This window comes from Symphalangus syndactylus, chromosome 4 (genome assembly GCF_028878055.3).
Source record: "Symphalangus syndactylus isolate Jambi chromosome 4, NHGRI_mSymSyn1-v2.1_pri, whole genome shotgun sequence".
In the NCBI taxonomy this organism is placed as follows: domain Eukaryota; kingdom Metazoa; phylum Chordata; class Mammalia; order Primates; family Hylobatidae; genus Symphalangus; species Symphalangus syndactylus.
The window spans coordinates 26,910,613-26,925,043 of record NC_072426.2 but is presented as its reverse complement, the minus strand read 5'-3'; the positions used below and the strand labels follow the sequence as shown (position 1 = coordinate 26,925,043).

Sequence of the window (14,431 nt, the reverse complement as noted above, 5' to 3'; positions counted from 1 at the left end):
ATTACTTGGGTATTTTATCCATTAATTTGACAATTTGCAGGATATTAATGAAAAAAGAATTTACTACAGAATTGATGTCATTATGTCCCAGAAACTTATTTACTCCCATCATCATAATTTTCAGAAATATGGCTATTTAAATAGCCATAGGAATGTCAGACCTTATATCCAGACCCATGCTGATAAACCTATAACTCCGTTATCTCAAAAGTGCTGTCACTTGAAAAATTTGCAAGTTGACTTGAAAAATGAAATGAGGTCAGTAGTTGCATTTAAACTTCCAGTCTTCCTAATTTAAAGTATGAATAGTAAAATAAATTGAGAACTTGCAAACTATTACATTTCAGATAGGAATCTAAGTTCTTTAATAGAAACACATAATCATAAGCCTATTCAACTGCTTCAGGTCTACTGTTATTAGGCAATCCTAGGGACTTAGGTTAATGCTACAAATACCTAGTGCAAAAGTGGGAAACTCCTGACATGTGACACAAGATGAGACAGACGAGCAGCTTTCTAAGGTTGCTGGGCACCTCATCAAAGTTAGTACTCAGAAAACAGTATCCTCTCCCTCTCTTTTCTAAAACCAAAAAGGAGACCCCTTTCTCCTTGGCTCAGGCAGGTGCATGTCTCCCAGCAGGTTTCAGCACAGATGAGATGGTTTTCTAATGGCAGTAGAATGGTTGAAGCTGAGACTGGGTCCCTAGGAGGTTGCTGTCAGGCCAAGGCTGGAGAACCAGGTCTTGTTGGCTCAGAGGGGCTTGGGTCTCCCATCAAGTCCCTGCACAGCCAGGAAAGAAACTATAAAACTACTGGACGAAAATATTGGAGAAACACTACAGGACATTGGCCTGGGTCAAGATTTTTTGGGTAAGACCTCCAAAGCACAAGCAACAAAAGCAAATATAGGAAAATGGAATTACAATAAGCTAAAAAGCTTTTGCATAGCAAATGAAACAATTAACAAAGCGAAGAGACAACCTACAGTATCAGAGAATGTATTTGCAAACTATCCATCTGACAAAGGATACATTGAAAAACTTGAAGAGCCAGGCACGGTGGCTCACGCCTGTAATCCCAACACTTTGGGAGAACGAGGCAGGCGTATCACTTGAGGTCAGGAGTTCGAGACCAGCCTGGCCAACATGGTGAAACTGCGTCTCTACTAAAAATACAAAGATTGCTTGAACCCAGGAGGCAGAGGTTGCAGTGAGCTGAGATCACGCCATTGCACTCCAGTCTGGGTGACAGAGCGAGACTCCGTCTCAAAACAAAAAAAACAAACTCAAACAATTCAATCACTTCAAAAAAATCATTATCATCAAATTTAAAACTGGGAAAAAGACCTGAATAGATATTTCTGAAAAAAAGATCTACAAATGGCAAACAGGTGTATTTCAAAAAATGCTCAAAATCACTAATTATTAGGGAAATGCAAATTAAAATCACAAACAGATATCATCTCACCCCAGTTCGAATGGCTATAAAAAGAGAAAGAATAACAAGTACTGGAGAGGATGTAAAGAAAGGGGTTCTCTTTTATGCTGTTGGTGGGAGTGTAAATTAGTACAGCTATTACAGAAAACATTATGGCGACTCCTTGAAAGCCTAAAAAGAGAACTACTGCATGATCTAGCTATCTCACTGCTGAAAGGAAATCAGTATACGAACATGATATCTGCACTCCCATGTTTACTGCAGCATTATTCACAATAGTCAAGATATGGAAGCAACGCTAAGTGTCTATCAGTGGATACATGGATAAAGAAAATGTTAGATATATACACAATGGAATCTTCTTTTTTTTTCTTTTTTTGAAATGGAGTCTCGCTCAGTCGCCCAGGCTGGAGTGCAGTGGAGCGATCTGGGCTCACTGCAAGCTCCACCTCCCAGGTTCACGCCATTCTCCTGCCTGAGCCTCCCGAGTAGCTGGGACTACAGGTGCCCACCACCACGCCTGGCTAATTTTTTTTTTTTTTTTTTTTTGTATTTTTAGTAGAGACGGGGTTTCACCGTGTTGGACAGGATGGTCTTGATCTCCTGACCTCATAATCTGCCCGCCTTGGCCTCCCAAAGTGCTGGGATTACAGGCGTGAGCCACCATGCCTGGCCCACAGTGGAATCTTAGCGGGCCATAACAAAGGATAAAATCTTGTCATTTGCAGCAATGTAGATGGAACTGGAGGTCACTGTGTCAAGTGAAATAAGCACAGCACAGAAAGACAAACATCACGTTTCCTCTCATACGTGGGAGCTAAAAAGGTGGATCTCATGTTAGTTGAAAGTAGAATGGTGGTTACTAGAGGCCTGGAAGGAAAGGAAGGATGGGGAATGAAGAATAGTTGGTTAATGGGTACAAAAATAAAGAGAGAGAAGCTGTCAGTTCTAGTGTTCAATAGTAGAGTATTTTATAGTTATACAGTTAAGAATAATTTGTTGTATATTTCAAAATAGCTAGAAGAATTGTAATATTGCCAACACAAAGAAAAAATAAATGTTTGAGGAGATGGATATCCCAATTACTCTGATGTGATCATTCCACATTGTAGACATGTATCAAAATATCACATGCATCCCAAAGATATGTACAACTATGGCATATAAATTATTTTATTTTATTTTTAGAGACAGGGACTTGCTTTGTCACCCAGGCTAGAGTTCAGCGACATGCTTATAACTCACTATAGTCTCAAACTCCTGGGCTCAAGCAATCTTCTGCCTCAGCCTCCTGAGTAGCTGGGACTACAGGCACGTGCCACCATGCCCGGCTAATTAAAACAAATTTCTTTGTAAAGACAAGGTCTCTAGACCCATCTTAGCTTCAAGTGACCCTCCTGCCTTGGCCTCCCAAAGTGCTGGGATTACAGGTGGAAGACACTGTGTCCAGCCTGATATATCAATTTAGAAAAAAGAAAAAGAGCATCCTTTTCCAAGCATTGTGAACTTCTTGTAGAACGCAGAAATATATAAGATTTTAATTCTTATTATTATAACAACCAACCTAATATTCATGAAGGTCTTACTATGTGTATGACACTGTGCTAACTGCATTAATCTACTGCAGTTATTACTTCCATTTTGCAGATAGGAAAAATGAGGTTTAGGGGAGTTAAGTAACTTGTTCTTGATTACTCAGCTGGAAATTATTAGAGTCTGAATATAGGTCATCTAATTCTGGAGCTTACACTTTTAACCAATATTGAACTATTTAATAAGTAAATAAGTCTAGTGCTATTTGAAGCAAAAACAAATTCTTGCCTTGATTTTTGTAATCTAGGCTAATTTTTCCACAATGAAGAGAAAAAAAGGTAATTATTTAGTATAATTTTTGAGGAAACAAATTACTGTGCTATACATGAATATATCATATCATGGTAATATTTTATTTGGTAATAGTATGCTCACAAAAACTTTTTGAGGTTTGAGTTCCACCTCTGTCAATTAGTGTCTTTGTGAAAATAGAAGTGGTTTTTTTGTTTTGTTTTGTTGTTAACATCACTGAGCATCTATTTTTCCATACGTAAATTAATCTAACAAATGAATATAATGACAATATAAATGTCTACTATTTAGTTTCCATAGGGATTAAATGAGATAATGTATATAAAGTACTTAGATCAGTGCCCAGCATATTGTAACTGCTCAATAAATGCTTTCAAATAATTTAAAAATTGAACATTAAAATAACAGTAACAATATTCTGTTGTTAGGAAGATTATAAAGGATAGTCAACCTTAGTGCGCATGAGCTTTTGAGTAGAAAGAAAGGTATCCTTTAAGAAAATTACATTTAATGTGATTGACAATGCAAGCTAGTAGTACTGTATCTAATTTGATTGATCTTAGTTTTTAAAGAGCTCATCTAAATAAGGGTCTTTCTATAAAACCTCAGGAGATCCAATTTTTAAAATACTATACTTCTATTAAATCAGACGATGGATATCTAAGACAGCACACTTCTTGGCACATAGGCCTCAGAAAATGCTAGAACGTATGCCAGGGAAAGTGTAGTTATTGATTCCATTGCTATTACTATTATCTCGTTCTGTCTGTATCTGTATTTTTCTCTGCTTCTCCGAGGCACTAAAATGAGAGCCTCACAATTGCCCAGGGAAGCAAGTCCTTGGACTTAGAAAGGCTGCAGAATCAATTTCAGGGTCAGTTTTGTTTGATTTTTACAATCTAGAGACCGATCTCATGTCAAACTGCAGAAAGAAACACATTCCAGATTTACACAAGGGTTAGAGAAAGACTGACTGATTGCGTTTGCTCAAGTTGACTCTCAGGATGAGAGATGCACTTTTTTATATTTTTTTAAACATTGATGCCAAACCTTCTTTTAGTAACGTAGAAAAGCACAGTTGTCACTGGCCTCAGGACTGACAAGCAAAATGCAGAGATTCCCTTTTTCCAGCTGAGATCATCTCCAGATAAGAATTACTCAACTGGGAATGGGAAGGTGGAAATTGCACAGTCCTGAACTGTCGAATATGGTGGCTTCACATAGCAATTTAGAACTTGAAATGAGGTTAATCTAATTGAGACGTGCTATAAATGCAAAATATACACTGGATGACAAAGACTTTGTGTGAAAAACAGAATTTAATGTGATGCAAGATTTCCTAAGACTTACCATCTGTGGTTTACTAGCATTTATTTTATTTTTTAATTTTTATTTTTTAAGGGTACATAATAAGTGTATATATCTATGGGTCACATGAGGTATTTGGATCCAGGCATGCAATGCATAATAATCACATCAGGGTAAGTAGGGTGTCCATCACCTCAAGCATTTAACTTTTGTGTTTCAAGCAATCCAAATATACTCTTTTAGTCATTTTAAAATGAACAATTACATTAATTTTTACTATAGTCACCCTGTTGTGCTAGCAAATACTAGGTCTTATTTATTCTTTCTAACTATTTTTTGTACCCATTAACCATCCTCCCGCTACTACCCTTCCCAGCCTCTGGTAACCATTCTTCTACTCTCTAACTCCATGAGTTCAACTGCTTTTAATTTTTAGTTCTCACAGATAAGTGAGAACATGCGATGTTTGTCTTTCTGTGCCTAGCTTATTTCACTTAACATAGGCTAGCATTTATACTGAATATTTTTAACTACAATATAATTAGGTTCTGCAGAGTCTGAAAAGGGAAGTCATTTCATCTACTTTATAGATAAGAATAAGTATGGTTAATAGTTATTGTATGCTTCTTATGTGCCATGTACTGTGCAAAGCATGTTTCATTCATAATTTCATTTAATCTTGCTCTATTAAAAAGTTACACGCTTAACTCCATTTTATAGATGAGCTAACTGAGTCTTGGAGGATTTAAGTAAGGTGCTTAAGATTACACAGCTGAAGCCTAGTTATATAAAGAGGTCAGTTTGGCTTCAAAGGCCACACTAATACTAACATTTCTATGGTCTCCCATTGAATCATTTGTGGAAAAGCACGGAATTGCACCATATACACACAAAAAAATTAAACAAAATGTTTTTTTTAATTCCTCTAAATCTCTGCAAGAAGGATATCTTCTTGCAGATAAATAGTTCTTCTGAAGTATCTGACCTTATCTGCTTCCTAGAAAATGCAGTCAAGTTGCAAATAAGGTGCAGTGTTTTCTTCTGTTACTGAATAAAACAATTTGGGTCAAATTGTACCTGAAGGTACTTAGAATCCAATTATACTTGATTCCTTGTTAAATCACTTATGCTAGTAACTGAACTTGTTAAAAGTAATTCCCAAGTATTTAAGGATAGAACGTTGAGTTATAAAATACATTTTGCCTTTTATTGTATGTCTTTATTTTTCACACACACATTGTATTTATTTGAGAGACAGAGCAAGAAAAGACAGAAGTGTTGGTGAGAGAAGAGGCCAGATGCCCAGCCAATGCCCACCCCTTATTTGTTACTGGCTGTCAGGTGTTTCCAGCTCATCTTTTCTGATTTGTGATTATTATTTTTTGGTGGGTCTGGATTTGCCTGCATGTGCTGCCATAGAGGTACTCATATGTCTCAGAACAGACACATTCAAACACACAGGACACACCAAGCTGGAACTGGTCAGCAATTGGGGTAACCCAGGGGCTGTTCTCCACTTTGCATACCTTCTTCTGATCAGTTAAATATAAGTTTCCTAGTTCTGGGGGCAGAAGGGTCAGGCAGTTGCCCTGAATGTTGAGTTCCTTAAGCTGGGTAAGCTCCCCAGTTTCCCTAGGCTGCAAGATCAGGTAGTTATCCCTAAAGCTGGGTATCTGCAACTTTGTGAGCTTCCTAATAGCTGGTTGCAGGATTTCAAAATCATTGTCACTTACATAAGAGTGCACGGAAGGTGGTAAGGTAGATGAAGTTTCCAGGAAGAGAATTTTCATTCAAATTGTACATCAAGTCCAGAAGGTCAAGAGCTAGGTAGAAAGCAAAATCCTTCAGGCAAAGTATTTAGCCCATTCATGCCCAGGTTCACGTGTTTGAGTTTCTGAAGGCTGCTGATCTGGGTGGGCAGCTCCTCAATCTGGCTATTAAGGAAGTTGAGCACTTCCAAATTCTTCAGTTCTGCTGTGTTTGGTGGCACCACTGTGAGCTTGTTATGGCTGAGGACCAGTTGTATGGTACAGGATAAGGAAAATGTGCCATTGACATACAGCATGTTGTAGATGACCTAGTCACCCTGTCTACTTCCTGGCTTTCCACAAACTTTTTCAGAGTCTTGGACATGGTCACGAAGAGCCCCACCTAACAGCATGGGCATGGAATGACAGACTGCAGCAGGATGCACTTTTATTGTACTTCTCAATCTATTTACATGTATTTGCTAGAAGAGCAACCTTTCTTTTTGAACTTGGCCAAATGTACAAAGCCACAGTTATTTGAACACTTATTTTATGACAGTGTAGTGATAAGGGAGATGGTCAACACATTTTGGTAGAAAGATGCCTGCGAGATAAATCCCAGACTGAAACTTGAACTGTATCCTCATCTGTATGCTACTTCCAAAAGACGGATATTTTCTAATAACTGAGAGTAAAGAATCTCCTTGCTGTTCACCAGTTTTATGTGCCTAAAGTAGTGACAATAAATTGACAGTAGTCCACAGAGCAGAAAGGAAGGGAAAACAGCAAACAAAGGCCACTACAAACCCAGCAACAGCACAAAGCAGGCCAAAAATTGTTAACTAGGTCAAAGAATTATGTTCTTGGTTCCTTTCTTCTAGGGATCTATAAAATAGTTCAAATATGTTGTTTCACTTATCTGTACACTCTTTCCCTGGAGGAATAGAGCTTGGTAGAGATTCCCATTCAGCAAGAGATAAAATGGAAGCAGAAAAGAGAGCACTGACTTGGCCCAAGTCCGTTAACTAGTTTGTAATAGCTGCTCAAAGCACTCAAAATCTCCTTCAAGGGAGTAAGTGGAGAACCCAGTGAATGCTGAGCTATCTAGGAAGCTTTCAAAGAAGAGAATTCAGAATTCACAGGCATGTGTAAGAAACCAATTTGAGACTGTATATTTTAACAAAATTGTCACAAATTTTCATGGTATATGCTTATGAAAAGAAATGGCAAGGATAATGCTATAGTTAGCCAGCAGTTATGCATGAAGTGTTATTACAGAAATTATTTAAGTGTCATGGGAAATGTCCCAACTTAAGACAAAATGAAAGCAAATCAATGATGTAGGACTTCTGTCAACAAAATGAAGAGAAGAAATTTAAGCTCGGATTCTAAGCAATTTATCAAGATAGCCTCTAATTTAAAATATGTCAAACTGAGCACAGAGAAGAACTTTCACAAAATACTCAAGAATTTCATTTTATTTAAACATACTCTAGCTTTCCTCCTCCGTTAAAGATTTTTATGAAAAAACATCTTTTGATAAAAGTAATCTTTAAATCCCCTGATCAGGTGTCATGATTCCTTGTCCTTGGAATTTCCCTCTGCTTTCCCTACTCTGCATTCAGATGCCTGACAGTGTTAACTCCTCACCCAACTCCACCCCTTTATGCGATCCTCTTCAGTATTTCCACAGCATTTAAAGTCTTTACCATATACTAATCTTATACTTATTTATTCTTACATAATCTTAAAAACCTATCTATATTGAAAAATGTGTCATATAATGATACTAGTCAATACCATTTGGGTCCTTATCAACGATTTGACACCATGCTAAATATTTTACATGTACCATTTTATTTAACCTTCATGATAACCCATTGAAGTAGGCATATTTATCATCCTCATTTTACATCCCTAGAAAAGTAAAAGCTTACCAAATCCTTATGACATTTTATCTTTAGAAAGTGAGACTGGAAGAGGACCTTGACTGCCAGGCTAAGAAACATGAATTTCCATATTTTCACACATCAAGCAGATATCTACTGAATGCCTACCACGCCACAGTCTCTGAACAAAAGGCTGAGGACACATAAGTAAGTAGAGTGTAATTCTGTCTCCAAAGAGTTCCCAGTCTAGTGGATAATTTGGCCAAGGAAACATACAATTGCAATTATTGGATCAAATAAGCTACAATATAAAGTGTGTAGGAGGTACCACAGCACAGAGGATGAAAGGATTAACTCAGAGAAGGCTTTGCAGAAGATGTTTGGGCTGGCTTGTGGAATGGTTAGGAAAGAATAAAAAGAATGGCAGGTACAATTGCCCATTACAGGAGAGAGTGTGGTTAGAGAGGCTAAATCAGCTATGCCAGAGGAACAGATGGGTCAGGTTTTGGAGACCCTGGCATAACCTGGCTAAATAATCCAGACTTTATTCTATAGGAAATAGAAGGCATTGATGGATTGTTAAGTAACAGGATTGTTAAGTAACTGCTGTTGAGAGCATGGTGACAGGAGTTGCAATGTTCAGAATAAACCCCAGGTTATCCTTGACTTTCTTTATGAGTTTCCCATTATTCATCCTCCTTGTCCTTGAAGTCTGGCCTGTCTTGGCCTCCTTACTACTCTGGGCTCTTTACACTTTTATTCTTTATGTTAGTTGCTTCTTTCCCTTTCAGCTACTTTGAGATGTCCCCAGTTTATTCTGTTTAGGATTCATTATGTGTATTTAATGTCATTTACACATAAGGAGAGCCAAGGGTGTTTGTGTGCATGTTAGGAAGAATACAATGAACTAAGATGAATAAGACATAGCTCCTGCTATTTCAATAAAATTGGGGGTTACTAATTTTAATCTTAAAATCAAATATTTGTGACTACTTTATATTTTTCTCACTTGAATACTAAATTAGTTTTGCCCACATGTGACTCTTGATTAACTTGTAAAATATCTGCAGTATGCAGGCTGTAAGAGGGGAAAACATTCATAAAAATTAAACACATGTAAACCATGTATATAAAAAATTCAGCAATAGTTGGGTGTATAGTTGGTGCTTGGAAAAAGTGTAAAATGAATCTGAATCTAAAGTGCAGTTGGCTAGCAGAATTTCAGTCCCTGTGATACCTGCAGGACACGCATGAAGGGGAAAAAATAAAAGACCTTTCATACCCATTAAATTACATCTTGTAGGCAGATACCCACCAACTTACCTGACCATGGAGATCACCAGCTACTTGCAACTGGGCTGCAGATTGTGTGTGGGAAGATTTCTTGGCTATTAGAAAAAGTCAAGAGCTCATTTTATGCACCCAGCTCACAAAAAGTTTAACTGTCCACTCATTTTTGTACAATATCTCAAGCCTCATTCAGAATAAAAAAGCCATGTCATGAGTTGGTGACTGCTGCTTCAAGTTTTCTGTAATAGTCCTTAAAAAGAAACTTTGAAATGTATTAATATTTGAAACTAGAGTGTCCTAAATTTTAAGGCATCAGTAATAATACCATTATCACAATTCATTTTTGTCTAACTCTTTTTTTTTTTTTTGAGACGGAGTCTTGCTCTTGTCACCCAGGCTGGAATGCAATGGCATGATCTCAGCTTACTGCAACCTCCACCTCCCGGGTTCAAGCAACTCTCCTGCCTCAGCCCTCTCAGTAGCTGGGATTACAGGTGCCCGCCATCACGCCTGGCTAATTTCTGTATTTTTAGTAGAGATGGTGTTTTACCATGTTGGCCAGGCTGGTCTTGAACTCCTGACCTAGTGATCCGCCTGCCTCTGCCTCCCAAAGTGCTGGGATTACAGGCGTGAGCCACTGTGCCCGGCCCCAACTTTGTCTTAAGAACAAAATATTCCTTACATGATTTAAGAACTCTTCATTCTATAAAGTAATAAAGCCACACATTTGTCCGCTTTAATAATATAAACACAGTTTTCATTTGATTTGTCATAATTATTTCTTTACTTTTTTTGTTCAACAATCAAAGTAGTATCTCATAAATTAGCTCTGAGAGTCTCCATACAAACTTTACCCAAGGGGACATTTGAATAAAATTCTTAAAGAGAATCTCTCTTAGATATTCTTGTGCCCATTCAAAATGAGATAAACTCAAAAGTTTGTTGAAAACAGAATGGTTATTTCTACTCTATCTTTCTGTTAGTCAGATTGTAATGGCTCTGGGAATGTTACTGGTTAGTGTTTTCATTGATCCTGTTGTGATTAACCTCATCTATCCCTGACCTGGAGGGTAAACCCAATTATAGGAGATTTTGAAAGAACAAATATCAAATTAAATGTGATATAAACAGGCTACAAAACTCTGAAGACACAGATTAGATGCAGACAAATCAAATGAGTTATCCAAACAGGACCTACTCATCTCTACACATAATTTTATCACTTCTCCCTCTTGACTGAAATGCTCACTATATAATTGTGGAGCTTTCTCTCAAATCCCCGTGCATAACTATTCTGATATTTAATTCTTTCTAATGTCACATATTTATGCAAAACCTCTAGGATAGTAGAAATATCATTGAAATTGACCCACAACTGAATTATCTTTTCCATTTATTGGCTATGTGGTCTCAGGAAAGTGACTTAGATAATCCACGCTGTATTTTCCCATAGGATTGCTTATAAGGATTAAACCGGATAGTCAGTGCCTCGGCCAAATTCAAAATATACTAAGAACTCAATAAATGGCCCCTCTTACCAATAAAATTCCAGATTAGTACTCAAGATGTCCTACCTTCCCATAAAAATACTGTGATCACATATTCTCTTTCTTAAAGTTTCCTTATTATTTATAACTTTTCCACTAAACTTGTTCAAAGCTGGATTTATTTTATTGGAACAACAAATGTCACCTGTTATATTTGCTTATTTGCACCCGTATATTCAGCATAACCAATCACCTCTCACATGAGCAATTACAAAACTCATTACACTTCTAAAGTCAAGGCCATTAAACTTTTCAATACATTACAATTGTGACTTGCTGGAAGATCAGTGATGACTGTTTCTTTTTTTGTCTCATGTTATGAAATCTCAAGAAATCAATCAGTTTTTTTTATTTCAAAAAGTTCTTTTATTTGGGCCGGGCGCAGTGGCTCAAGCCTGTAATCCCAGCACTTTGGGAGGCCGAGGAGGGCGGATCATGAAGTCAGGAGATCGAGACCATCCTGGCTAACACAGTGAAACCCCGTTTCTACTAAAAATACAAAAAAATTAGCCGGGCGGGGTGGCGGGCGCCTGTAGTCCCAGCTATTCGGGAGGCTGAGGCAGGAGAATGGCGTGAACCCGGGAGGCGGAGCTTGCAATGAGCCGAGATCGCGCCACTGCACTCCAGCCTGGGCGACAGAGCAAGACTCCGTCTCAAAAAAAAAAAAAAAGTTCCTTTGTTTGGACATAATATTGAAATAACTTGTCAGAACGTTAAGAGCTCAATACTCATTTCTCCTAATTGCTTTGAATAGTAGTACACAGAATCTCATTACAAACTTTGTTCTCTACTGTAATGTAGTTTGAAAATCATATCCCAGCCAAGTTAATATTTGCTTGTTCAACGTTTATAGTAATTACAGTTGTTTTGGAAAAATGACATGAGTATAAACCAACTCAAGGGCATAGATGTGAGACCAGTGGAGACATACAGTTAGAATTGCAGAACTTGATGAGGGCCTGCTAGCTGTCTCATGTTGAAAACTTAAATGGCCATTTCCAAGACAGTGTAATAATGCATATGAAAATTTCACAGAGTCCACAAATTCAGTCCTCATAAGAAAAGCCAATGGGCAGCTCAGAAATAGAATCTCATCTTTCATTTCTATAACTCGTTTTTCTTGGATGAATGCTTACTTCCTGTATGATGAATGTTCATAATTCTTTTTAGTTGTCAGTAGTTATCCAAGTTTCCTAAGCAATATACTTCGAAGATGGAAACCAAGGGAAGAGAGTTGAATATTGTAACTGAAACAGCTTGCAAAAGAGTTGATCTGAAGTGTATTTCATCATCCACATAATTGTTACTGTACTGCTTGGTAATTAGCTGTGAATGATAAGTGGTTCATGTAAATGAGCGTATTGCAACTATTACTAATATAGAAATCTTTTGTAAGACCTTAGAATTTACAAACTGTGTTCACATGCATTATCCCATTTAATTAATCTCACCTTTATCTTTTTTTTTTTCCTGCCAACTCCAGCATTTCAGGGATCAGCTAGAGGAAAAACAGACAGCATGTGATCATATTACAGAGGGACTCTGAGATTCTCAGCATCTCTGAGGGATGTTTGTAGTTTAATAAATATTGAGGGAGATGTAAAACCTATGCCACCTGGCAAGCCCTGGCTCTACCATGATGTTGCTCTGTGACCTTGCACAACATTCTTAAGTGTATAAATATGTACATACATGTACAAAAATATATCTGTGTATTAAAGTTTCTGAATCAAAGTTTTCTTATTCGTAAAAAGGTGAGGACCAGCCTGCCTCATGTCAAGAAAGATGAGACCTCATTATACTTTTTGTTTGTGTCCTTTACCAGTTGCTGCACAGACTGAATACAGTAGGCAGCTCTTATCCATGAGTTCCACACCCATGGATTCATCCAAATGCAAATCAAAACTATTCAGAAAAATGTTTTCAGGAAATTCCAAAAAGCAAAACTTGAATTTGCTGTGTGCCAAGTACTACATTGAATCCATGAGAATGAAGTGGTATGTAGGCCTTTTATTTGGTATTATAAGTAACCTAGAAATGATTTAAGGTATACAAGAGGATGTGTCTGGGTTATATGAAAATATTATGCTATTTTATTTAGAGAATTGAGCATCTGCAAATTTTGGTATCTGCACTGGGTCCTGGAACCAATCCCCCATGGATACCAAGGGACAACTGTATATATAATAGGGCTACATACTGCAAAAGTCAGAATTAAGAAGCATTTGTTTTATTTCTTTTCCATCTCAGTCTTTAACCTATAGGAAAGAGAACACTTCTTTCTCATGCTGGAAGGTCCAAAGAAGTTACTCTGATTGTTCCTGGTTCATGCCTTTGAGAAATCAGGACAGATAATGAGGTCTAATCTTTCTTGACATAGGGAAGGCTGGACTTTACCCTTTGTAGTAAAATTCATCCATAAAAACAAAGTGAAATAAGATAGAATAGACTCTGAATAAGAGGGGAGAGACAGAAAAGGAAGGGTAGAACTGTGTCTTACTCTTTACTCATCTAGAAAGGGGAATAGATGTATTGAAGCCAGAATCCAGTAAGCTCGCCTCTCTCTTATAGGGCCAATCTGACACAGATTTTCAGGTTATGGCCCCTCTTCCCAAACATTATTTAGGTTTAGACTTTGCCCAAGACTCCACAAATTAAAATTTAATCCAGAATATCAGTTATGAGGAAGAATGTTCTACATGACTTAAAAACAATCCCACATACACATACCCTACACACACACACACACACACACACTGAAACTTAATGGGAATTGTGTTTGTCTCTAAATATTTTTCTTTATCAATGTGGAATAATGATATCAGCCATGTCACAAGATTATGACAAAACTAAACTGAGATAATGAAACATTACAATTACCAACTGCTAAAGGAATGCTGTTAGATAATATCGCCCATAAATTAAATGTCACCATATGGCCTCCAGATTAGTCCCATAGTGAAAAACTTGGCAATATGTCCTACCAAAGAATAAGCTTTTACAGTGAGAATAAAATTGTGTACCCCATTATTTGGGGACTGGAAATAGTATATTTGTGAAGGTTCATTCATCAGCTATGAGTCTATAAATAAGTTTAGGTATATGTTTATGTAAACACTGAAATACACACACACACACACACATATCCATCTGAACATTCCCTATGTTTGTTTACATATCCCTCTATGTCATTGTAATTTTAATATGGTCCTTTAGACATGTGCAGAACCAGCTGTTTCTATCATCCTTTCTCACCTACCCCTACCTCATTTCGCATGAAATGTTATACCTCATCTCACAGTGCACATTAATCAGATTTACAGTCTTCATATAATGATCATTCCCACCCATTAGGACTTCTGAGTCA

General features: G+C 37.3%; 1 protein-coding gene and 1 pseudogene across 2 annotated transcripts in view; both read right to left on the bottom strand.

The window, feature by feature from the left end:
• The window catches only part of PRKG1 (protein kinase cGMP-dependent 1), a 1,318,464-nt gene that overhangs the window by 975,866 nt on the left and 328,167 nt on the right, over positions 1-14,431 (bottom strand). The window lies entirely within an intron of this gene.
• On the bottom strand, positions 5,911-7,010 carry LOC129480497 (ras suppressor protein 1-like; annotated as a pseudogene).